Source organism: Rhinopithecus roxellana, chromosome 19 (genome assembly GCF_007565055.1).
Source record: "Rhinopithecus roxellana isolate Shanxi Qingling chromosome 19, ASM756505v1, whole genome shotgun sequence".
NCBI classification, from domain to species: Eukaryota; Metazoa; Chordata; class Mammalia; order Primates; family Cercopithecidae; genus Rhinopithecus; species Rhinopithecus roxellana.
The window spans coordinates 26476936-26502007 of record NC_044567.1 but is presented as its reverse complement, the minus strand read 5'-3'; the positions used below and the strand labels follow the sequence as shown (position 1 = coordinate 26502007).

The 25072-nt window shown below is 49.0% G+C and overlaps 1 protein-coding gene across 3 annotated transcripts in view; it reads right to left on the bottom strand.

Moving 5' to 3' along the window:
- The window catches only part of CUEDC1 (CUE domain containing 1), a 95169-nt gene that overhangs the window by 49167 nt on the left and 20930 nt on the right, over positions 1-25072 (bottom strand). The gene's annotated exons all lie outside the window — the stretch shown is intronic.

Below are 25072 nucleotides of genomic sequence, written 5' to 3'. Positions count from 1 at the left end.
ACGAGGTCAGGAGATCGAGATCATCCTGGCTAACATGGTGAATCCCTATCTCTACTAAAAATACAAAAAAACTAGCTGGGCATGGTGGCGGGCGCCTGTAGTCCCACCTACTCGGGAGGCTGAGGCAGGAGAATGATGTGAACCTGGGAGGCGGAGCTTGCAGTGAGCTGAGATCGCCCCACTGCATTCCAGCCTGGGCGACAGAGCAAGACTTCGTCTCAAAAAAAAAAAAGGAAAGCAAAGGAAAAGGGAAAGGGGAAGAAAGGAGAGGAAAAAGAGAAAAGAAAAAAGAAAAGAAATATGCCAAATATATCAATAACTGTCCTAGATGGTACAATTTTGTGAGCACCCCCTTTTTCTTCCTTTATTTTTCCACAATTGGCATATCATAATGTGATCGTGAGGTGACAAGTTCTCTTTAAAACATTTCAAAGAAGAGTGCCCTTAAAGTATGGCATGAGATCCAGTGTATCACCAGGACTTCACAGTACCCCGTGGCTTTGCTCTGTTACCATGGCCACCACCAATCCAGCTGAGACCCTCAGCCTCCCAAGCCTGCTTCCCTGATGCCTTCAAGCTCCTCTTGCCATCTCCCTCCCATTTTCTCTCTACGCCACCAATGGAAGAGCAGGCCAGGTCCCTTCCGAACTTCTCGGTCTCTTATGTAAAGATCACATCCAGGCTGGGCGCGGTGGCTCACGTCTGTAATCCCAACACTTTGGGAGGCCGAGGTGGGCGGATCACGAGGTCAGGAGATTGAGACCATCCTGGCTGACACGGTGAAATGCCGTCTCTACTAAAAATACAAAAAATTAGCCGGGCATGGTGGCGGGTGCCTGTAGTCCCAGCTACTTGGGAGGCTGAGGCAGGAGAATCGTGTGAACCTGGGAGGCAGAGCTTGCAGTGAGCCGAAATCACGCCACTGCACTCCAGCCTGGGAAACAGCGAGACTCTGTCTCAAAAAACAAACAAACAAACAAACAAAATCACATCTCTCCCTCTGTGTCAGCAGTCCTCGTGCTCAGTGAGCATCACTGTCACCTGGAGGGCTGGTTATACACACATTGTTGGCCTCTACCCCCAGAGTTCCTGATTCCCTGGGTCTGGGGTGAGGTCCAAGAATCTGCTGTCTAACAAGCTGTTAGGTGATGCTGACGCCACTGGTCTAGGGACCACACCTGTTCTCCCTAAACAAGCCCTGTCCATCCTTCAAGACCTCGCTCAAGTTCCCCTGTCCCATGAGGCAATCTCTGAGAACTTCAGCCAATATTGATCTTTCTCTGCCCTCCCAGAGCACCTGTTCCTCTTAAGGGTGGTTTGGTAAATGGGGAGAGCACTTAGCGGCCATAATCAGGGGCAGTGTAGCACTTCAACACCTGCTGTCTTGTGTGGCTGGCTCTCCTTCATCCTATCAGTTCTCTTTCTTTTTCTTTTTCTTTTTTTTTTTTTTTTTTTTTTGAGACAGGGTCTTGCTCTGTCGCCCAGGCTGGAGTGCAGTGGTAGATCTCAGCTCACTGCAAGCTCCGCCTCCCGGGTTCAAGCAATTCTCCTGCCTCAATGTCCTGAGTAGCTGGGATTACAAGCGCGCACCACCACACTTGGCTAATTTTTGTATTTTCAGTAGAGATGGGATTTCACCATGTTGGCCAGGCCTGATTCAACTGATCTCCTGACCTCAAGTGATCCGCCCTCCTCGGCCTCCTGAAGTGCTGGGATTACAGGCATGAGCCACCGTGCCCATCCCTATCAGCTCTTAAGGGCAGACTGGGACAGACATTTCTTTAGTGACTCCTCATTACCCAGGAGGCATTCCTCATGTCCCAGGTGAACTGAATCTGTCTCATTCTCAGGCACCCCAGTGACATTCACAAACAGACTTCTAATTATTCACTCGCTCATTCACTGGCAGTCCAAAAAAACTTACTGAGCACCTACTGTATGTCAGGATATGCAAGATAAAAACCTCTTTTCTTCACAGAGGCCAAGAATTACAATAGCATGAGTGGCAGCAGAAGCCTACAGAAAGTGCTCTGTGAGGATCCCTCCCAAATGCAGTCCAACGCCCCCATCCCTGGCCCTGGAGACTGCTACACACACACAACCTTGGCCCCAGTTGCAGGTGCGGAGGCCTGCCAACAAGCACACACAGTTGCAGTCACACCCTCATGTAACCATGGTGAGGATTTGGCTGCCATCATAGGCTCCATTGTTCCCCAGCTAAGCCACCCTGGACTCAGGGACAGGATTTATGGGCAGACATTGTTAGGAGAACAGATGTTCAGGCAGGCGGGCCTGGGACCCACTGGAGGGAGTCAAGAAGACACTACCTCCTAATTAATAGGCGGTAAATGTCGGAGGAACAGACTCCTGTTTCATTTCTTCAAACATCTGGGGTTCTGGACACTTACGCCCTCTGCCAGGTGAGACATTTGGAGCAGGCTGAAGAGATCATAGATTCTGGAAGGTAGATGTTGGTTTCTCTGTGATCTTGGACAACTTTTTACTTCTTTGTGCCTCAGTTTCACTATGTACTAATATTTACTACTCAAAAAAAAGTGTAAAGCCAAAACACACACACACACACACATACACACACAAGACAACAAAGACACCGTTTGGAAGAATAAAGGCCTCCCTGGAGCACTGATTCTCAACTGGATGGGTACATCAGAATCTCTGGAGAGCCTTTTACTTTCTTGCTTTTTTCAGAGACAGGGTCTCACACTGTCACCTAAGCTGTATGTAGTGCAGTGGTGTGGTCACAGCTTATGGTAGCCTTGACCTCCTGGGCTCAAAAGCGATCCTCCCACCTCAGCCTCCAGAGTAGCTAGGACTACAGGCACACACCACCAGGTCCAGCTGCTAACTTTAAACAATTTTTTTTGTAGAAACTGGGTGTCTCCAGGCACGGTGGCTCACACCTGTAATCCCAGCACTTTGGGAGGCCGAGGTGGGCAGACTACCTGAGGTCAGGGGTTCGAGACCAGCCTGGCCAACATGATGAAACCCTGCCTCTCTTAAAAATACAAAAAAATTAGCTGGGTGTGGTGGCAGGTGCCTGTAATCCCAGCTACTTGGGAGGCTGAGGCAGGAGAATCACTTGAACCTGGGAGGTGGAGGTTGCAGTGAGCTGAAATCATGCCATTGCACTCCAGCCTGGATGACAAGAACAAGACTCCATCTCAAAAAAAAAAAAAAGAAAAGAAAAGAAAAGAAAAGAAAAGAAAAAAGAAAAAAACTGGGTCTCACTATGTTGCCCAGACTGATCTTCATCTCCCAGGTTCAAGTACTCCTGCCTCAGCTTCCCAAAGTGCTAGGATTACAGGCATGAACCACTGTGCCAGCCTCTGGGGAGCTTTTTAAAGAAAAAGCCCCAGGTGTCTTTGTCAATTCTACTGAATCCGAATTTCCTGAGGTGCACCCAAACGCCATCCCCAAGACCCCATGCAAGTCAAAGAGGAGTGCAGGGAGGAGCAGAGGCTGCAGGAGCTGTAAAGCAGGAACAGGGCCCAGGGACTCTGGGGAGGAGAGGTCAACATTGAAGAACCCCTCATTTCTGCCCCCCATCCCAGGGATTTCTAGAGAGGAAATAAATCACCCTCCTTATCTGAACTGACCAGTCCTCCAGGGACCTGCTGATTCATCCAATGCATGGCTGAGTCCTGGGCCACCCTTCCTTCTGGCCACCACTGGCCAGCACCCTACCCCAGCATATTTCCCTGGCCCTGGGTTCTAGCTCCTTGGCCCCAGAAGCCTCACCCTGGCCAACTGCAACTCTCTATTTCAAGGATTCAGGTTGTAGATCTCCTCCTTCAGAAAGTCCTCTCACATGCTCTTCTTGGCTCACTCCCCCGTGGCTTTAGCCTGTTGAACCCTCTCTCTCCTCCATCATCAATGTGGCAGCACTAGTCACATGTTCTCATGATTGCCACTGTGCCCGCTGGTGGCCCCAACAGATGGTGCCCACCTGGAAGGCTTTTTGGATCTCATTCAGTTCTCGGTCCCCAACACCTTGCTCAGTGCCCAGCATACAGCAGGCGAGGAATATGTCTATTTATGCTGATCAGAAGAAAGGGAGAGAAGGAGATTTTATTTTATTTTATTTTATTTTATTTTATTTTATTTTGAGACGGAGTCTCGCAGTCACCCAGGCTGGAGTGCAGTGGCCGGATCTCAGCTCACTGCAAGCTCCGCCTCCCGGGTTTACGCCATTCTCCTGCCTCAGCCTCCCGAGTAGCTGGGACTACAGGCGCCTGCCACCTCGCCCGGCTAATTTTTTGTATTTTTTAGTAGAGACGGGGTTTCGCTGTGTTAGCCAGGATGGTCTTGATCTCCTGACCTCGCGATCCACTCGTCTCGGCCTCCCAAAGTGCTGGGATTACAGGCTTGAGCCACTGCGCCCGGCCGAGAAGGAGATTTTAAATCAAACAGTTCTCCTAGGCACATTTTTCAGAACTGTAGGAAAATTATAGCAAATACTTATATTACCATGTCCTGTGTGCCAGAGAGAGAAGCCTGAGACACAGGGGGTAAATAAGTCCACAGGGTATCTCTGCTTCAAAGAGAAAAAGAGTTATACCTTGGGGGGTCAGGAGGAGCTACCTCTGAAGTCCTTGCTCCCTGTGCCTTAGAGGTCACAGTGACTCTATAACTTCACCCTTTGGATAAAGCAGAGGTTCAGGGTGCTGTGTACAGGGACAGCAGCAATTTATCTCTGCAGGGAGTCTCTCTCAGTGAGGTACCAGGGATCCTGTTGCATCCATTTGGGAGGGTCTGGGAGTCAGCAGTCCCAACTGGGAGCTCCTGGAGCTCAATTTAGAAAAGGGACAGGGATAATGCTATCTGGGGCCTTAGCATGAAAGGGCTTTTCTTTCCCATGTCCAGACTCCCAGGTGAGAGAGAAGGCTTCCAAGTCTCCTAGCCTGATGGTTTGAGAGAAGCAGAGGGGTGTGGCCTGCACCTGCCCCACCTGGCCTCTCTGGGTCCAGGATCAGGCCAGGGAGGAGGAGGCCCACTAATCCTGGGTGCATTACTCAAGGGAAACTGTGAAGAAAAGCAGGAACTCTGAGTGGCATTAAAGTAGGCAGGAAATAAAATGTATTCAGAGTCAGCTAGTGTAATTGAAAATGAACCATATGCCAGGCACTTGGCAAGGTGCGTCCCGACAGTCTTGATTTAATTTTCACACCAACCCAACGAGGCAGCTACTATTCTCCTTGTTTTACCAACAGGAAACTCAGGCATTGTTCTGCTGGAAGGAGAGAAGGCCAGGAGGCAACCCTCAAAACCTGGGGGTGTTTGGCCAAGGCCAAGTAGAGATTTAAGGGTCTTCAAGTAAAGCATTAAGGATTCTTACTCTTCATGTGCTATCTTTCTTAAAGACAGAACAAAATAAAATGGGATTTAGGTTGGATTCCAAAAAAAAACTTCCTGACTATAAAGAGGTATTAGAAAGTTCATTTCCTAGGACAGATCCCTGAAAGATGCAACCACATCAAATGCGCATTCTGCGACATTTACCACCTCAGGCACGCTCAGGGGTCCCCTCAGGTGACTGGGCTCTAGCTCCCATCTCAAGCGAGGCTTGTGGACAATGCAAAATCTAAAGTCAAACACATCCTTTGCTAAATTTAACAAGGAGATAGGCATAGAGTTCAGATATTAAAATGAAATCTTCTTTTAATGAATGGGCAGGGTTTGGAGTTTGCCAGTGTCATCAATGAGGTTACTGTGGCTACATTAAAGTTAGCACATGAGTGTTGGATGATGCAGTTTATCAAATCAGCAGGGACTGAGCAACAGCTCAGGCAGAAAACTGGTGCCTGGCCTTAGGGAGCCCTGTCCTGCCTGGGCACCCTCGCCCACGTGCCACAGCTAAAATGCTGGTAGGACCTTGGGGACTCAAGGCAGGGCTGCCGCTGCCCCCGGCTGTTTGGGCCAACACTAGAGCTCTGGCCTGGAACAGAAGGCTCCCTAATAGGTTGTTATGAGCCTGGGAAGGCGGAACAAGCTGGGCAGGGAGGAGGGGCCTCAGGAGGATGTCTAAAGACAGGCTCCCAAGCCGAAGGTTTCATTTCCTACCAAGCAACTCGCCGGTTTGAATCAAACACAGAATTTACTATTCACCATAGAACAACCATATGAAAAAAACTGCAGAGTTTACCCAGATGTAGGTTTTCCTTAAGGTAAAAGAGGAGTCATGTTCCCGAAGCCTCTTCTTCTCACGAGTTCAAAACCTCTCCACCCTCTCAGGAGAAACCAAGGCCGGGAAAGGTTAAAGGCCTCGCCCTCAAGGTCCCACCAAAGAATCCGAGCTGGTGCCAGCTCTCCGACTCCTACCCAGCAACCCGCCCCAGGTGGCCAGCAACTGCCTCTGAGAATGCAGAAGGCCGAGGGGGGCTGAGAGTGTTTATAAATCACAGCACCCTTGCTCCATCCCGATGGCCTTGTGATGCCTGAGGCATGAGGGCAGGCCAGGACAGCAGCCATGCAGCAGGGTCTCCCACCCCAGGCCCTCCAGGCCCCCAAAAGGCTTCCTGTCAGGCCCTGCACTGCCCCCTCCTCCTGCTTTGATCTCAAAGAGGGGAGGGGTTGGAGAGTCCAGAGAAGTCCCCACTTGGCACCAATTTGCCCAAAGCAAAGGCAACACAAAGGCTGCGCCTGTTTCCATGGAGATGTGACGGGGAAGCAAGGGAACAAAACAGGGAGAAACACAAACCCGTCACCACCTTCCAGGCCAGTGTGATCGATGCTGGCAGACCAGAGCCCTGACAGGAAGACAGCGGAAGGATGAAAGGTAATCAGTGGATCTAGAAGCCACACTGGGAGCCCTTTCAGGCCACAGAGAGGAGGCCAGCAGCCTCCCCCACCCCCAGGCCCGCAAACTCGCCTGGGCACCACTCTCGAGAACCAGTCCAAGCAAAAAGTCCCGGAAGGAAATCCACAGCGAGCACTTACTTTACAAAAGGATCCCTTGCTTGACTAAGGGATTCCTCCAAGCAGCAAAATCCCACCTGGAGTGCACTGTCTGTTTTGTTTCAGCATTCACTTCTCTGAACAGGAGGAGGAGGGGGCCGAGGGAGTAACTTCCAGGGGAAAGTTTGTGAGAAGAGATGAGGGGATGGAGGGATAGGGACTGGACTCTGTTCATAAAACGTCTCCTAGGAGAGGCCCACAAGAAAATGGAGATGTGGCAGCTTTAGAAGAGAAAGGTGAGCAGGCTGAGCGCCTGAGGCCCATCCAATAGGGAGGACATGGGAACATGAACAGCAGAGAAGGCTGGGCGGCAACAAGTGTCCCACTAGGTCCCTGAGGTTGCCACAGGTCCCACCAGGGCACACAGGTGCTCTCAAAGCCACTGGGCTATGAGGAAATGTGGGGTCAGCCTAATCTCCCCCAGGGCGACAAGAAGGCCAGTGGTTTGATGGCTTCCCGGGTGAAGGCTGGAGGAAGATGCCAACAGGAGGCCCAGCAGACGGCAGGGGCTCAGAGGCTGTCATAAGGGCCTCTTGACTGGCACTCACCGTTCATCAGGTGACACATACTAAGTGCCACTTAGCACATGTGGTCATCCTGGGACAAAGAGGCAAGGTCATGCACCAACACAACCCTGCCGTTGGAGAGTCTCAACCAGGCCTTCACTCCACTGAGTCTCTTCCTGACTATAATTCTTACAGGGAACAAAAACCAAGGATAACAATAATATTTACTGAGCATGCCGTGTGGGCTTGACACTAACACTTGTCTCATTGATCCTCTCAACCACCCATGAGAGAGAGGCCTTTCTTCTTGCCATTGACTGATGTGGAGACAGGCACAGAGAGGTAAATAACTCGCCCAAGGTCACACAGCGAGTAACTGGCAAAGCTAGGATTCAAAAATAGGTCTGCCCAACTTCAGAGCCTGTGAACAGCAGGCTCAACACCTGCTACATCAGCCTCATTTAACAGGTGGAGACAGTGAGGCTGAGAGAAGGCAGGTGACATGCACTGAGGCAGAGGCTGAACTCTGAAGACCAGTTCTCCTGACCCACCCCAAGGCTTTTTTGCCTTGTGAGGCCTCCTCTAGGAATGCCAGCTGGCTTTCTTAGTGGGTATGTGGACTGCTCTGTGTAGTCACTCTCCTGTTCTGGACCTCAGTTTACCCCCTGCAACAAGGTGGCATCGTTAAGAGTGTGAGTCCCTGCTGTCTCACGGAGAGGAGCTGAGAAGAAACATGGGGTGTGCATTCAAGGTGTTACCAGGGAGCTGGTGGGAGAAGCAGGCTCAGTCACAAAGATCCACAAGCTCTGTAATGTCCACAGAGCAAAACCCTGCGTAGCATCTCCAGGCCGCTACTCAACAGTCTTCCCACCAGAGTACATGTGCAAAACCCTCAGGGAACCTGGGGACTTCCCAAGGGTATTCAGACATGGATGCCTTCCAGCGAATCAACTTCTAAAAGCTTCACTTCCTGTGCTTCTTCCTAAAACTGATCAGCTGGGAACCCTCTGTGTCTGCCAGTTCTCTCTTCACCAAGGCCCTCGTAAACTCTTCCCAAAAGAAAGGCCTACCCCCAGCCATCCCAACCTCACCCTGGTATCCCGCCCTGGGTTATAGAAGCCACCAAACAAAGAGACAACAGAAGAATGCAGCCCTCATGGGAGGAGTTCCAGTAGGACAAAGAACTTCCTTAAGACGTTGAGAAGGGGGCCTTATCTATCTTACCTACCCATCTGTTTATTTTAGGATTAGAATTAGGAAGCTGACACAGGGACACCTGTTTAACCTGTTTAATAAATATTTGAATTAAAAAGAGGAGTCAGAGCTTTTCCAACCCAAAGTATGATTTGGCTGGCTGGTCTAACCACAAGATCCAGCCTGGGCAATTAGGAATTATGGTGGACGTTTTCCACAACTGCCTGGGCTGGGTTTGCCGTTCTACGGCTTTGACAAAAATAAATTTGAAGCAAGTATATGGCATACAATAGGCCTGGAAATACATTCCACTTAAAGTTATGATAAAACATTTTATATGTCAATTTTTATTTTTATTTTTTTGAGATGGAGTCTCGCTCTGTCACCCAGGCTGGAGTGCAGTGGTGTGATCTCGGCTCACTGCAGCCTCCACCTCCCAGGATGAAACGATTCTCCTGCCTCAGCCTCCCCAGTAGCTAGGATTACAGGTGTTCGCCACCGCGCCTGGCTAATTTTTGTATTTTAGTAGAGATAGGGTTTCTCCACGTTGGCCAGGCTGGTCTTGAACTCCTGACCCCAAATGATCCTCCTGCCCTGGCCTCCCAAACTGCTGAATTACAGGCGTGAGCCACGGCATCCAGCAAATATATGTCAATTTTTTTTTTCTTAATTAATTTTTATTTTGTGAAACAGAGTTCTGCTCTTGTCATCTAGGCTGGAGTGCAATGGCATGATCTCGGCTCACTGCAACCTCCGCCTCCCGGGTTCAAGCAATTCTCCTGCCTCAGCCTCCCAAGTAGCTGGGATTATAGGCATGTACCACCATGCCCAACTAATTTTTGTATTTTTAGTAGAGACAGGGTTTCACCACGTGGGCCAAGCTGGTCTTGAACTCGTGATTTCAAGTGATCTTCCCTCCCTGGCCTCCCAAAGTGCTGGGATTACAGGCGTGTGCCCAGCAATATATGCCAATTTTTTAATATATGAGAGGATACACAGTTGTTCAAAATTCTTTTGAGGTGTAGGAGTGAAAGAATTTTGAAGCCTGTTGCTTTCCTTCCCTGGAGCCATGATCAAAGGCTTAAGCTCCCATACCAACAGACCCACTAAGCCATACACATAATAAGTTCTCAAGAGAAGGTAGCTGCAGTGTATACAACAAGCACTAGACCTGAAACCTGGGTATAACTTTATTTCTGCCACTTCTTAGCTATGTGGCTCAGAAGGTTAAGTCACCCATCTTCCTTGAGCCTCAGTTTCTCCCTAAGTACATGGAGATAATACCATACAAAGTATTTTCAAAATCCTGATGACGAGGAGGACATTAAATGAACAAGAGAAAGGGCATCAGCACAAACAGCCCCCAGTAATAGCCAACCAGCAAGCGTTTTCTGTTTGGCTTGGACAACTTGGTATTTGTCTCTAGATGATATTAATAACTAACATTTATCGAGTGCTCCCTATGTGCCAGGCACTGGACTAAGTGCTTCACAGGCGCTGGCCCATTTTGTTTTCACAACAACCCTGCAGGAAAGATGCCATTCTTATTCCTGATCCACAGGCATGGAAAGCTTAAAGACTTGCTCAACTCACTCAGCTAGTAATTAAGGGCCGAGTAGGTATTTTTGATTCCAGTGACTGTGCTCTAAAAACCCTCCCTACTCAAAGTGCGGCCTGAGACCAGCAGCATCAACAGAGACTAGTACCTTATGAGCAACGCAGGATCCCAGGAGCTACTCCAAACATGCTGAATCAGTATCTGCATTTTAGCAAAATCTATGAGGGATTCATATGCACATCCAAGTTTGAGAATCACCACTCTAAACCTCTATTCTGGCTGATTTTACCATCCTGGTTTTATCTTGCTGCAGGTAATATTACAATGTTTGCTTTCTCAATACACACACACACATACACAGCTGGCAATTAAAGCAAGCAAGATGGTCAGGGATTGTAATCCATCAGCAACACAAGCAAAATGCATTTTTAAAAAAGGGCTAGAAGGATCCACATCAAACTGTCATCAGTGGTTACCTCTGAGAAATGGGATGAGATGGGGGGATTAGGAGGAGCCAAAGGCGGCTTTTTATTACCTGAATTTTCTTTTCTTTTCTTTTCTTTTTGATATGGAGTCTTGCTGTGTCACCCAGGTTGGAGTGTAGTGGTGCGATCTCGGCTCGTTGCAAACTCCACCTCCCAGGTTTGAGTGATTCTCCTGCCTCAGCCTCCCTTAGTAGCTGGAATTACAGAAGCCCACCACCACCATGCAAAGTTAATTTTTGTATTTTCAGTAGAGAACAGGGTTTCGCCATGTTGGCCAGGCCGTTCTTGAACTCCTGACCTCAGGTGATCTGCCCACCTCAGCCTCCCAAAGTGTTGGGATTACAGGCATGAGCCACCATGCCCAGCTGAAATGTTTAATAAACAGAGTATAGTTGTACATGGGTTATATAAGTTAAAAGGAAAGCATGTACAGATCACTGGGAATTAGCTGTATTTTATGAGCTCCGTCTATCCAAGGTTATTGTCAGCTATCCAGCCTCAGACTGTGGAAAGCCAAGGTAGGGAATTAATAGGGAGGTACTGGTGGAACAAAAGTGTGCTGTGCTTGGAGCTGGAAGACATCACTCCAGGCTCTGCCCCTGATTTGCTGTGCGATCGTGAGCCTCTCCTCCATGGGCCTGTGTTTCCTCTGCTATAAAATGGGAGGAATCCCCTTCCCCTTTTAGGGACCTACAGTGCAGTGAAAGGCATAAAAGTTCCTTGTGAACTGCAAGGTGCTTGGCAATGCAAGGGCCGAGTGCTTTCTTGAAAAGAGATGAAAAAAAAAAAAGCAGTGAAACATTCACCCTCACTCATTCCATTCCCCAAACACAGATATCCCATGACTTTATAAGGAAGATATACAGAGTAACCTGGATTTAGATTCCGTGGGAGCCTCAGGCTGATTTTCAAATCCTTATTCGAACTTAGAAGTTAGGCTTGGACGTGGTTCAAAACATGAAAAGAAAGGGCTATTTCTCAATGTCTGGCCCATTTGCTTTGTGCTTCTCTCCCGGTTTCTCTGCAGGCTCATGAGTCTGGGGAGCTTCTGTCCCAGTGTTCTGTGTGCTTCCTGTCTGGGCACAGTGGCTGCCCTCTCCTTTGCTTTCATGGCTTTCTACCAGCACCTGTCTCCAGTGCTGCCTCTCAGCTGCTCTTAGAGCAAAAGGCTTGGGGTCTGTGGTTTGGCTCAGTTCTCACCGCTGCCTCTGTTTTCCACTTTTTATCTTAGAAGTCAGACTTGGCCAGGTGCAGTGGCTCATACCTGTAATCCCAGCACTTTAGGAGGCCAAGATGGGCATATCACTTGAGGTCAGGAGTTCAAAACCAGCCTGGCCAACGTGGTGAAACCAGTCTCTACTAAAGATACAAAAATTAGCCAGACCTGGTGGCACATGCCTGTAGTTCCAGCTATTCGGGAGGCTGAGGCAGGCAAATCACTTGAACCCAGGAGGTGGAGGTTGCAGTGAGCGAGATGGCACCACTGCACTACAGCCTGGGGGATAGAGACTCCGTCTCAAAAAACAAAAAGAAATCAGATCTGCAGAAAGAGCAGCAAATGCTATCCCTCACTCATCTGGAGGGTGTGGAGTTTGAATATGGAGGGATAAAGTGACTTGCTCAAACTCATACAGCCGGCTTAAAACAAACAGAGTTGGGTGGGGTTCGCTGGCCCCAAAGTCCAGGCTTCTTTATCCTTGCTTCCTCTCCGACCTTTGGAAATAACCCCCTTTCCTTAAGACTTGTCTATCATTCATTTGCAACTTGTCTGTCACTGACCTCACCCCTCTGTTCATTCTAGGAGACATGAATCTGGGGATTAAAAGTTGCTGTGCTTTTCCTCAAACAGAACAATCCTAAAACCACATAGTCTGAAAGTATCATTGAAACTGACCCAGAAGAGAATCCCCAGCCAGATTTTCCATGGAGAACCAGACCTGTCTAAACCAGTATGAGCTTTCATTACGGTAAAGTAATGGCAAAAGAAGCCTCAGGGCAGACAATTCCAGACTCACTATATAAGTGGCCTTAGGTGACTTGATTCACTTCTCTGAGCCTCCAGTTTTCTCATATGCAAGACAGGAAGAGTGCTACCACCTTTCGGTTTAAAAGGAAGATTACAAATAAGGATAAAGCTCTTCACACATAGTAGGAGCTCAATAAACAGCAACTATTACCATCATGATCACTGTCATTCCAGACCATCCATCCCAAAGACAGGGGTCTAAATCAGTTCTCCAATTCAGCTGCACATTAGAATCACCTAGGGAATTTCCCCCTCTCTCTCTCTCTCTTTTTTTTATTTAAATAGGGTCTCTTGCTCTGTTGCCCAGGCTGGAGTGCAGTGGCACGAACATAGCTCACTGCAGCCTTGACCTCCAGGACTCAAGCGATTTTCCCACCTCATTTTTTGAATTTTTGTAGAGATGGGGTCTTGCCATGTTGCCCAGGCTGATCTCAAACTCCTGAGCTCAAGCAATCCATCCACCTCGGCCTCTGCTAAGGTGCTAGGATTACAGGCATGAGCCTCTGCATCTGGCTGTGAATTTTATTTATTTACCAATTTCCAACTAGCTCCCAGGTGATGCCAATGCCACTGGTCCATGGCACCCAAGACTCAACATCTTGGGCAGATGCCTGGAAAGGCTGTATGAATCTTCATCCCTGGACAGTCTCAAAGGCCACCTCTGTCCAGCCAGGCTAGATTGCACTACCTCCTGGAAGCAGACAGTCAACTATATGATTGGGGCACGAAGACTCAGAACCAAAGCTTGACCCCAGGTGACTCTCTCTCTCTCTTTGGTTTCCTGTTGGCTTTTTGGGTTCTACCAAGAGCTGCAGACAAGTGTGGCCACAAAGATGCACTAGCAAATTAATCATGGTGCCACACCCTGCATTCACATAGAGTTACCATCTCAAGATCATCCAAAGGAGATTCAGAAGACAAGGGCCCTGGTCATTTTCACTCAGATAAGCAGGGTATAGGAGAGCATGGCCTGCCTTGGCTGGATGTCCCAGCCAGAAGGAGCTGAAACAATGGCAACTCTGGTCAACCAGACTCCTCTGATCAGCCAACCAGGAAAGCTTCCCACCAGGAGCTGGCAAAGTAAAGGCACAGTTGATGGGCTCCCGTGAAACAAGAGCTGGTGGAGAGCTGGGTGGCAGGCCCCTCTGGCTTTGAGGTTGGTGCATTTTGTGACCCTGAATATCAACAAAACAATACTGACTGGACACCTACTATGTGCCAGGCAATGTTACATAAATATTTTCATCTGATAATCACATCAACTTTGCAAGGCAGGCATTATCATCTTCATTGTACACCTGAGGAAACAGGCTCGATAGATAAGTAACAGTGGAACTTACACGGGACAGAGCCAGAAATGAAACTCAAGCCTGTCCAATACTTCCTACTTCTACTTTTTTTTTGAGACGAGGTCTTGCTATGTTGCTCAGGCTGGGCTCCTGGGCTCAATCAATCCTCCTGCCTCAGCCTCCCAAGTATCTGGTACTACAGGCACACACCACTGTGCTCCAATTCTTCCTGCTTCTTCTTCTTTTTTATTTTTTTAATTTATTTTTTTGAGACAGCATCTCACTCTGTTGCCAGGCTGGAGTACAGTGGCATGATCTCAGCTCACTGCAACCTCCGCCTCTCAGGTTCAAGTGATTTTTATGCCTCAGCCTCCCCAGTAGCTGGGACTACAGGCGGACACCACCATGCCCAGCTAACTTTTGTATTTTTAGTAGAGACAGGGTTTCACCATGTTGGCCAGGATGGTCTTGATCTCTTGACCTCGTGATCCGCCCGCCTCGGCCTCCCAAAGTGCTAGGATTACAGGCATGAGCCACTGCGCCTGGCCTCTTCCTGCTTCTTTATGTTGCTGCTCAAAACTCTTAAAAATCTCTGCGACTCATTTTACCCTTTCATTTGGGACAGAGAAGAAAGGGAAAAGTGTGTAAATCAATAGAACTGCAAGTGGTGTCTATCCCATGTGTTGCGTGGCTAAGCAAGGCACCCAGCCCCAGGCCCAGGGCTAGAAATGAGACTCTATGAATGACTGAGAGCCAACCTGAGCCTGAGTCCCATCACCCCACCCCTGTATAAGCCACAAGAAGCTTCCTGAAGCTGTCAAAGGGCGCTCAAATGAGCATCCCACTTCTATGGAGCCGAGGGCTAAAGAGGCCATGCTAGAAGCCGCTGTCCCATCAAGGCCCAGACCTGTACCACAGCCAGGTCCCTCCTGCTAGCACTTTGGCAAGCAGGGGCCTTGGCAGAGGCCCCAACTCTGGATTAATATTACACCAAGAGAACCCAAACAAATGGCTCCTGACTTTCACGCTCCATAAAGTTCTGAGGCTTAAAATAAAGATGAGTTTGGAGGGGAGGGGGTGTCAACAATAGTTAGCAATGGTACAGCCACAGAATGAAACACTGTACAGCCACTTAAAAGAGTGTCTTAAAACCACACCGTTCCATTAAAAATTCTCATTATGTAGTGTTACACCAAAAAGCTAGATTCAAAGGTATGTAAATCAGTAAGATCACAACTAGTTTTTAAAACCTATGCACATTAAAAAAAAAAAAAAAAAAAAGAACAGAGGGAAATACAACCAAATGTTTTCAGCAGTAGTACTGAAATTATCAGAATGATCTATTTTACTGGAAATTAAACATTTTCCAGTTTTTCTTTAACGAGCATGTAAACTACCCAGAGGGCAAGGGGAACACATTCTGACTAAAATCCCTGTGTCTGAGAAGTCAGGATGAAGAGCTGCTGGGATGGCATAAACCCCTCCGGGCAGCCCACAGCCATGAGATGGGACAGGCACAGCTGCAATCTGGAGGCCCTCAGGGCTCTGCTGTGGTCACACCTAAACAAGCAAGCCAGTGGGTTACCCTTCCCGAGGGGCAGAAATTCTCCAGGGAACATAACCAAAAGCCCATTAGCCCTTAGAGTGCTCTAAAGGAGTTTGGCAAAGACACTGCAATGAAACAAAGCCTGCTCAGGTGCTCTGCCCCAGGCAAAGAGACAGAAGACAGCTGCCACTGCAGGGTCCAGTGTCCCTTAGAGACCCCCAGACAATGAGGATCCCTGCCAGCGCTGCCACCCCCAAGCATGAGGATACAAAAGAGATAAGCTTCACCATCTGGGGCGCAGGAGCCTCCTGGGAATGCCTGCTTGAATGAGGGAGAATGGCAGGTCCCCAAGCCACATGCAAATGTGAAGGAGGAAGAGGGTCAAAAGAGAAGGAGCTGCAGCAGCTGTCTCTAAAAGAACACTAATTACAGGGCCGTCCTGCCTTAGCCAGGCCTGGTACTGCCAGCAAAGATGCTCTCAAGCTCAGCGTTCACCTGGCCACCTGTCCTCGGCCGCCTGTCCTCAACTGCCTGTCCTCTGCCGCCTGTGGTTGGCCCAGAGGTAGCAAGGGTGGTCTGGCTGGGACTGCAGGCCTGATGGCTCCCCAAGCTGGGTGGGGAGGCCCCAAGCCCAGCTTACTGGGATGTCCTCATCCTAGGGTCAGGGGCCCTGTGCCAGGAGACCCTGGAACGTGGGGATAACTAGAGAACTTCCTTCTCTGGAAATGTTAGAGACCCACCAACACTGGAATGGAAAAAAGTGAAGTATTCATCCCTTGAAGTTGCGGGAGGGGCACAGTCAAGTGCAGAGGTGAAAAATGCCCGTTCTCCAGGGGTCCCTCACCTGCCACTCATAGCAAGGAGCTCAAGTTCACCATCACCAAAAGTGCCTCTGCATGGCCTCCTGTTGCTGGCATTTTGCTGAGACACTAGAGAGGACCCAGAGAGGCCCACACCAAGCCAAAAGGTGGGCAGGAGGAAAGAGCACTGGCCTAGCAGTCAGACTAGCCGGATCTTGTCCCCATTCAAGCCCCTTCACCCCCTGAAATAGGTGTGATTCCCATCCTAGACACTACATCAAAACATTTACAGATCAGTGAGAAATGTATGGGATGGGACTTCTAAAAACAACCCAATTCTGGCCGGGTGCAGTGACTCACACCTGTGTAATGCCAGCAAGTTGGGAGGCTGAGGTGAGTGGATCACTTGAGGCCAAGAGTTCAAGACCGGCCTGGACAATATAGCAAGACCCTGTCTCTATTTACAAATTTTAAAATAAAAAATAAATGTAAAGCTGTTAAAATCTAAACAAATAGAAAGTGTGGTTAAGATGCATGGGAAGTCATTAAAAAGTGAAGGCATTTTGCTTCTCTTTCAGGACAATATGCAAATTAGAGGCAAAGAAAAAAAAAAAACCTCATTGTTTTTCTTTTCAGACCACTCATGTATCCACTGTAAAACAGAGTTATGGGGCTGCTTCTGGAACATAGGAAATGGGGCTCAGCGGCTGGTGCCACACCGGGCCTCTTGGACCAAAGTGGGAAAGGAATGACTGAGACAGGGAAAGGAAGAGACAAAACCAGTGAAACAGGAGGAAAAGTAGGGAGGTTGGAACCCAGCATCTCTGGGAAAGAGGCCCAGATGAAAGGGAGGCGCAGCTGGGGGAAACAGGCCGGCAATTGTTCACAGGGATGGCCAGCCCTGCTGCTTTGTGTGTTAATGTAATTAAGGGCTCGGTGGGGGCCAATGTTGAGAGTCCTTTAACTCCCTGCCATTCTCACAGAATGCCTGGGACAGAGAATGGGGCTGTTATGGATGGTGCCAATGGATTTCTGGGCAGCTCAGTTAAAAGGGCATCCAGGGGCAGGAGGGCCTGGGCAGCAGGAGGTGAAGCCCTCATTCCAGGGTGCCTAAGAGGCACTTCCTCCTCCTCCTCACTGCCCCCGGGAGTCTCCCAAAGCCCTGCCACTGCCCTGATCCTGGTTAACACTCCTGGTAATTGCTGGGGCTGCTGCAGAAAGCCCAGAGAGAGAGAAAAAAAAATGCCAGCGTTAATTAGAGAGAGAAAAAAAGTCTGCTTCTCCAGTGTTCACTGAGGCTTCCCTCCTGCCCACACCCTCTGGGTTGGGGCATCCAGTTTCAAGGAAGCTCCCAAGGCAGGGCTCTCCATGCCCAAAGCCAAAATCAACAACAGCACATGGAAATTACTGAACAGGAGCAGCTGGGTCTAGCAGGCTTCTAGGAGCCTTGCTCCAAAGCTCCCAACCCCTCATATTTCCAAGAGGTATGTCAGGGGGTCTGCCCCCAACCCCACCCATCCAAAGAAAGCCTCACATTAACCTACAGCCCAATAACCTGTTGCTCTGCAACAAAGACAGTACAAGTTCTTGCTACCAACATGAGACTCCTCTGGATGGCAATGGACATTCTGTAGGCAAAACAATTCATGCAATGTAAGCCTTTAAAAATATTGTCCCATCTCACCTCACAACTACCCTGTGAGGTAGGTACTATTCTTTCCTCCACTTTATAGATGGGGAAACTGAGGCTTAGAGAGGCTAAATAGCTGTACCCAAGGTCAACAAGCCCACAAGTAGCAGAGGAGGGATTCAAACCCTGGCATCCTGACTCCAAAGCCTGTGTATTGAACCCCTATTCTACGCCACGGGGCACTCAGATAGTCACTGGGCAGTAGAAACACGCCTTGTGAAGCTTACAGCCTGGCACAAAGTTCTTAGCGAAGGCTCTGTGAGGTTTCTGTGAGGTCTACGGACCCCCTCATCCCCAAAATCGAATGCACAATTTAATGTGTTTGTGTGTGCCTATGCTTTTTGGGAGGGTGTCAAAGTTCTCTTTAGATTATCCATGGAATCTGGGACCAGAAAAAAGCTTAAGAACCTAGGGCCAATAAGGTAGCAACACTTCGATGCCTTGTGAAGTCCATTCTAGAACACAGATCTTCCGATTTGAGTCCTCTACTTTTTCATGCTACCTCTTTGCTATCAAGTAATAGCAAAGAGGGCAACTTGAGTTTCTCCAGAAATGGAGAATAGACTGGCATTCGAGAATTAGAGTCACCTGGCACTGGAAGTCCACCCAGCCTGACTGGGAGAGAGTATCCAGGATATATACTCGGGGTGGGGAGCGGGAGGGAAAGGGTTAACAGTCAGGTCCTGTGGGATTAAAGGATTTCCTACACTGTGTTTATTACTTCTTTCCATCACTTAAAAACAAGTTTCAACATTGTCCCAATTCTGATCCTGGGTTTTACTTGGATCCACACTGAGAAAAATAATTCATTACGGCAGCCCCAAACTAACAGAAATTAGCAGGTGGGGGAAAAAAGTTTCCATTCCATACTAATTTGCTACAGTTTTAAAGGCCACCGTCTGTCTAAAAACAAGGGTGTTCCTTAACTGAGGCCATTGTCCTCATTTCCAGATGCTCCAAGACAGCAAACAATGACAATGATGCTGCTGCCAACATTTGACACCCAATATTATCAAGCCCAAATTCTGTGTGCTGGGCTCTTAATGATAAGCTTTACCCAAACTTATCTCATTTAATCCTCACTCCAGTCCTATGAGGCAGGGGCATTATCATCTCCAGTTCAGAGATGACAAAATTAAGCCCCAGAGAGGTTAAACAGCTGCCCAAGAACACACCGCAAGTCAGTGACAGTGCCAGGATTCAAACCTGATCTATCTGACCCAAAAGAAAGGGCTCTAGACCAGGGCCCCTAAAAGGATGTCCACAGACCACCTGCAAACTGTTAAGTTGTGGGTCCTTACCAAATAAGTACAGAAAAAGAAAGGAAGGAAGGATTTTAAAACGTTTATAGCAATCTGACATTAGCACAATATCCAAGCATGTGATCTGTGGACTTCCCTCTTAGAACAGGGTATAGACCAGTCTGGATGTTCTCAGACTGGCTCAGACTGGTCATGCTCATCGGTCCCTGAACTAAGGAATAGAACACATTGTCCTTCACCTCAGATACTTTGAGAAGCACTGTTTTAAAGCACTGCAAAGACGGGGCATAGAAGACAAACAAGGTTCAGCACGTCCCCAGCTGTCCCTGCAGCATCCAAAGTCTTCTAGCACAGCACTTCTCAGACTGACTTTCTTTCTCTCTCTTTCTTTCTCTTTCTTTCTTTCCTTTCTTTTCTTTTCTTTTCTCTTTTCTTTTCTTTCTTCTTTCTCTTTCTTTCTCTCTCTCTTTCTTTCTTTCTTGAGATGGAGTTTCACTCTTGTTGCCCAGACTGGAATGCAGTGGCGCAATCTCAGCTCACTGCAACCTCCACCTCCTGGGTTCAAGCGATTCTCCTGCCTCAGCCACCCGAGTAGCTGGGATTACAGGCAGGTGCCACCACGCCCAGCAAATTTGTTTTGTATTTAGTAGAGACAGGGTTTCACCATGTTTGTCAGGCTGGTATCGAACTCCTGGCCTCAGGTAATCCACCGCCTTGGCCTCCCAAAGTGCTGGGATTACAGGTGTGAGCCACTGCGCCCGGTCACTTCTCAGACTGTCATGTGCACACGAACACTAGGGACCTTCTTAAAACGTAGATTGATTCAGGAAGTTCAAGGTGGGGCCCATGATTCTCCATTTCTAACCAGGTGATGTCAGCGCTGCTGCTCTGGGGACCTGACTTTGGGTAGCAAGTCTCCAATTGCACAAGCAGACCAGAGCCAATGAGGTTGATGCTGCGAACTTCACCTAGCAAACAAGTCGGACTCCAGCAAAGGCTCACCAGTTAGCACGGGCTGTGAGGAGGCCAAAAGGTAGCCCTTACAAACACCTTTCCCCAACCCTAGGCTGAGTCTGGGATGCCCAGGGGCCCTTTTATCCTGAGTCAGAAACTAAAGCCCTTTCAGTCCCAGGGGTTTAACAGAAGGCAGAGAAAAGCAGCTCAGAAGCCTTTGCAAACATTGTGAGGAACGCTACCCACAACCACAGCCAAGAGGAGGGAGCATTTTGAGAAAACTGTGCCCACTTCTTTGGTTCTGCTCAAGCCAGACTGAAGCTGGGTCTCAGACAGTGATGGCCTGGGAGAATCACACATGTGTTTGGACAGCACTTTCTACTTCCTAAAAAGAAGAAGATATCCACATCTATCATGAGAGCTGAGAAATCTAATTAAAAGCTGGAAGAAGCCTCAGAGGAAGGGATGTGCTGTGGTCAACACAGGAGGGCAGAAATGACCCCTCTGTGACCAGTCCTGTAGCCAGAAAGAGCCACACACAGTCCAACTCCAAAGGGGGAATGGTCCCCACTTCCTGCAGGTAACCTTCCCATGACCTGCTGTACTCCCTGGAAATTCTTGACACTAAAAACCTTCTTCGTTAGTGCCAACCTCAGTCTCTCCTAGTTCCATTTCTGGCACAAGGACTGAAGGACTTATTAAAGGGGCTGGCCGGGTGCAGTGGCTTATGTCTGTAATCCTAGCACTTTAGGAAGCCGAGATAGGCAGATTACTTGAGCTCAGGAATTTGAGACCAGCCTGGGCAACATGGCAAAACCATGTCTCTACAAAAAATACAAAAATTAGCTGGAGGTGGTGGCACACACCTATAATCTCAGCTACTTGGGGGCTGAAGTGTGGGATCGCCTGAGCCTGGGAAGTCAAGGCTGCAGTGAGCTGTGTTCACACTCCAGCCTGGGTGACTAAGCAAGATCCTGTTTAAAAAAGAAAAGAAACAAAAAAAGCAGGAAAGGTGCAATTTGCAGGAAAAACCCCAGATCTCCCATTCATTCAGGGCAGTTGCTCATTCATTCAAAAACATTGATGAAGCCACTGCCATATGCCGGGCACTGTCAGGAAGCGAGCATAGAGGCACAGGCTGGGGCCTTCTCCTTACCCTCCTCTAAAGAAGTGGGGAATAAGCAATAAACGGGTCATGAGGCCATTACCTAAGTCCAAGGGCACTGCTGTTCCTGCAGTGGCGGAGGGGTGCCGGGGGAGCGGAGGGAAGTGAGTTGCTGGGCAGAAGCTCTCACATATGCATGGACTCAGGGAAAGCCTGCCCGAGGGCGGTGCTGGGTATTGAAGTTGATGGTGGCTGACAGATGTCCTTCACTTTACTCACAGAGGGCCAAGAAAGGCCTAAGGGTTAGTAACACACAAAGGAACACAGTCAGAGGGGCTTCATGTCCTGACCAAAGGTGTCTCAACAAGACACAATTGCGAATCCAGGGAGGATCCAGCTGAAAAGCCTCCTCTGGATTGCAGAGGACCCTCATGAAACCACGAGCCTCTTTCTCCTTTGCAAAAATCAAATCATATTCTCCTACCTCCAAACCCTGCCATGTGCTGCTTCCCTACACAATGCCCCCAACCCTGTTCCTCTCACCCAGTTGTGTCCTTCCCTCTTTCAGAATTCTGCTTAAAATGTATCTCTAGGCTGGGAGCGGTGACTCATGCCTGTAATCCCAGCACTTTGGCAGGCCGAGGCAGGTGCATTGCCTGAGGTTAGGAGTTTGAGATCAGCCTGGCCAACGTGGTGAAATCCTGTCTCCACTAAACATACACACACACACAAATAGTTGGGTGTTGTGGTGCATGCCTGTAATCCCAGCTACTCGGGAGGCTGAGGCACGAGAATCTCTTGAACCCGGGAGGTGGAGGTTGCAGTGAGCCAAGATCGCGCGACAGCACTCCAGCCTGGGCAACAAAGTGACATGGTGTCTGGAAAAAAAAAAAGGCCAGACACAGTGGCTCACGCCTGTAACCCCAGCACTTTAGGAGGCCGAGATGGGTGGATCACGAGGTCAGGAGATCAAGACCATCCTGGCTAACACGGTGAAACCCCATCTCTACTAAAAATACAACAAAAATTAGCTGGGCATAGTGGTGGGCGCCTGTAGCCCCAGCTACTCAGGAGGCTGAGGCAGGAGAATGGTGTGAACCCGGGAGGCAGAGCTTGCAGTGAGCCGAGATCGTACCACTACACTCCAGCCTGGGCGACAGAGCGAGACTCTGTCTGAAAAAAAACAAAAAAGTCTGTTGAGGGGCCAAGGTGGGCGGATCATTTGAGGTCAGGATTCCAGACCAGCCTGGCCAACATGGTGAAACCCCATCTCTACTAAAAATACAAAAATTAGCTGGGCGTGGTGGTAAGCTCCTGTGATCCCAGCTGCTTGGGAGGCTGAGCCAGAAGAATCGCTTGAACCCAGGAGGCAGAGGTTGCAGTGAGTCGAGATTGTGCCACTGCACTCTGGCCTGGGCAACAAGAGCAAAACTCTGTTATTTAAAAACAAAAACAAAAACAAAAACAAAAAACCAAGCCTGGTCCAGGTGCTAGAGCAGGGGTTCTCAACCTTAGGCACAATTGACATTTGGGGCTAGAGAGTAACAGAGAGTAAGGGGCTATCCTATATATTGGAAGATGTTTAGCAGCATCCCTGGCCTCTACCCACAAATGCCAATAGTAACATCACCCCCTGTTGTAACACTGACAATGTCTCCTTGGGGGCGAAATCATCCCCACTTGTGAACCACTGCACTAGATAGATGGTTCTCAACCCTGGCTGCCCAACAGAAACACCTGGGCAACGTATAAAACTTACCTATGCCTGGGCCCCACCCAGCACTAGCAGAATCAGACAGCCTCATGGGCAGCAAGGTGGAGAACCACTGAACAGAGCTGCTCTGGACATTTTGGACCACTTAGCCGGTCTAAGATTCTACAAGTAAACAACAACGTCTGTAACTTTATATAGCCTTGATGTTCTAATGTGTTGGTTGGTCCCTCCATTAGACCAAATCTCTCCAGAAGCAGAAACCATATCTTGTTTTTCCCTGCCTCCACAAAGCTGTCTGCAGTGCCTCTTATTTTATACCAATCAAAAAAGCTGGGCAAGTTCATGAGCCCCCCTCCACCCCAACCTCAGATGAAGAAGCCACTTTCATCTCTCCTAGTTCAACAGGATATGACAAGGGAGAATTTGCAAAGGGAGGAAGGGACAGAAGAGATGGGAATCCAGGAGGACCCAGCCTCCTGATCTGGCCTTGGAATGAGACCCTTCGTGCTCTCTTCCAGCTGTGGGGAAAGCTTGCTGAGCTGCCGGGATGCTAGGCTAGGTATACTCATACTTCCTGAGCCCCACCTCTCCTGGCCAGACTGGGAGGCATGAGGCTGGGATCTTCAGCAGTAAACTCCCGTCTACCAGATCGGATGCTGCATTCCCCAGGCCGACAGTGACTCGAGAACAAATGAACGCAGGCCCAGAACAGCTCTATTTGGAGCCTGACTTATGGGCTGGGATCTTTATCCCCACACCTCCTTCAAGAATCCCTAAGAGCATCTGGGGACCTGGCTGAGAGAGGCCAACCCAATGTTAACAAATGTAGTCATGTCTGCCTCCTGCTCCTCTCTCCATCCTGCTCACCACCTCTTCAGACAAGGCAAAGAGGAATGCAGTGTCAAGAAAGAATATTTAAAGCCAAAATTGGAGGACTGCTTGAGCCCAGGAGTTTGAGACCAGCCTGGGCTGGGCAACATAGCGAGACCTCTTCTCTACAATATAAAAATAAAGGTCAGGTGCAGTGGTTCGCACCTGTAATCCCAACACTTTGGGAGGCTGAGGTGGGCAGATCATGAGGTCAGGAGTTCAAGACCAGCCTGGCTAGTATGGTGAAACCCCGTCTCTACTAAAAATACAAAAATTAGCTGGGCGTGGTGGCGCGTGCCTATAGTCCCAGCTACTCGGGAGGCTGAGGCAGGGGAATGGCTTGAACCCAGGAGTTGGAGCTTGCAGTGAGCCGAGGTCACGCCACTGCATTCCAGGCTGGGAAACAGAGTCTCAAAATAAATACATAAATAAATAAAAATAAAAATAGCCGGGCATGGTGGTGCACACCTGTAGTCTCAGCTACTTGGGAGGCTGAGGCAGGCGTATTGCTTGAGCCCATGAATTCCAGGTTATAGTGAGTCATTATTGTGACACTGTACTCCAGCCTGGGCAATATAGCAAGACCCTGTCTCTCTAAAAAAAAAAAAAAAAAGGAAAGGAAGACAATATTTGGATATGAACCCCTATCTTTTTTAAGAAGTGGAAGTGCATTTGTCATCTCATTTATTAACAGATACATAGAGGATACCTTAGAGGGGCAGACATGCCATCCTTCCCGATTATTTTTTTTTTTTTATTTTTATTTTTATTGAGACGGAGTCTCGCTCTGTCACCCAGGCTGGAGTGCAGCGGCCGGATCTCAGCTCACTGCAAGCTCCGCCTCCCGGGTTTACGCCATTCTCCTGCCTCAGCCTCCCGAGTAGCTGGGACTACAGGCGCCCGCCACCTTGCCCGGCTAGTTTTTTGTATTTTTAGTAGAGACGGGGTTTCACCATATTAGCCAGGATGGTCTCGATCTCCTGACCTCGTGATCCGCCCGTCTCGGCCTCCCAAAGTGCTGGGATTACAGGCTTGAGCCACCGCGCCCGGCCCCGATTATTTTTTTGAGACAGAATCTCACTCTGTTGTCCAGGCTGG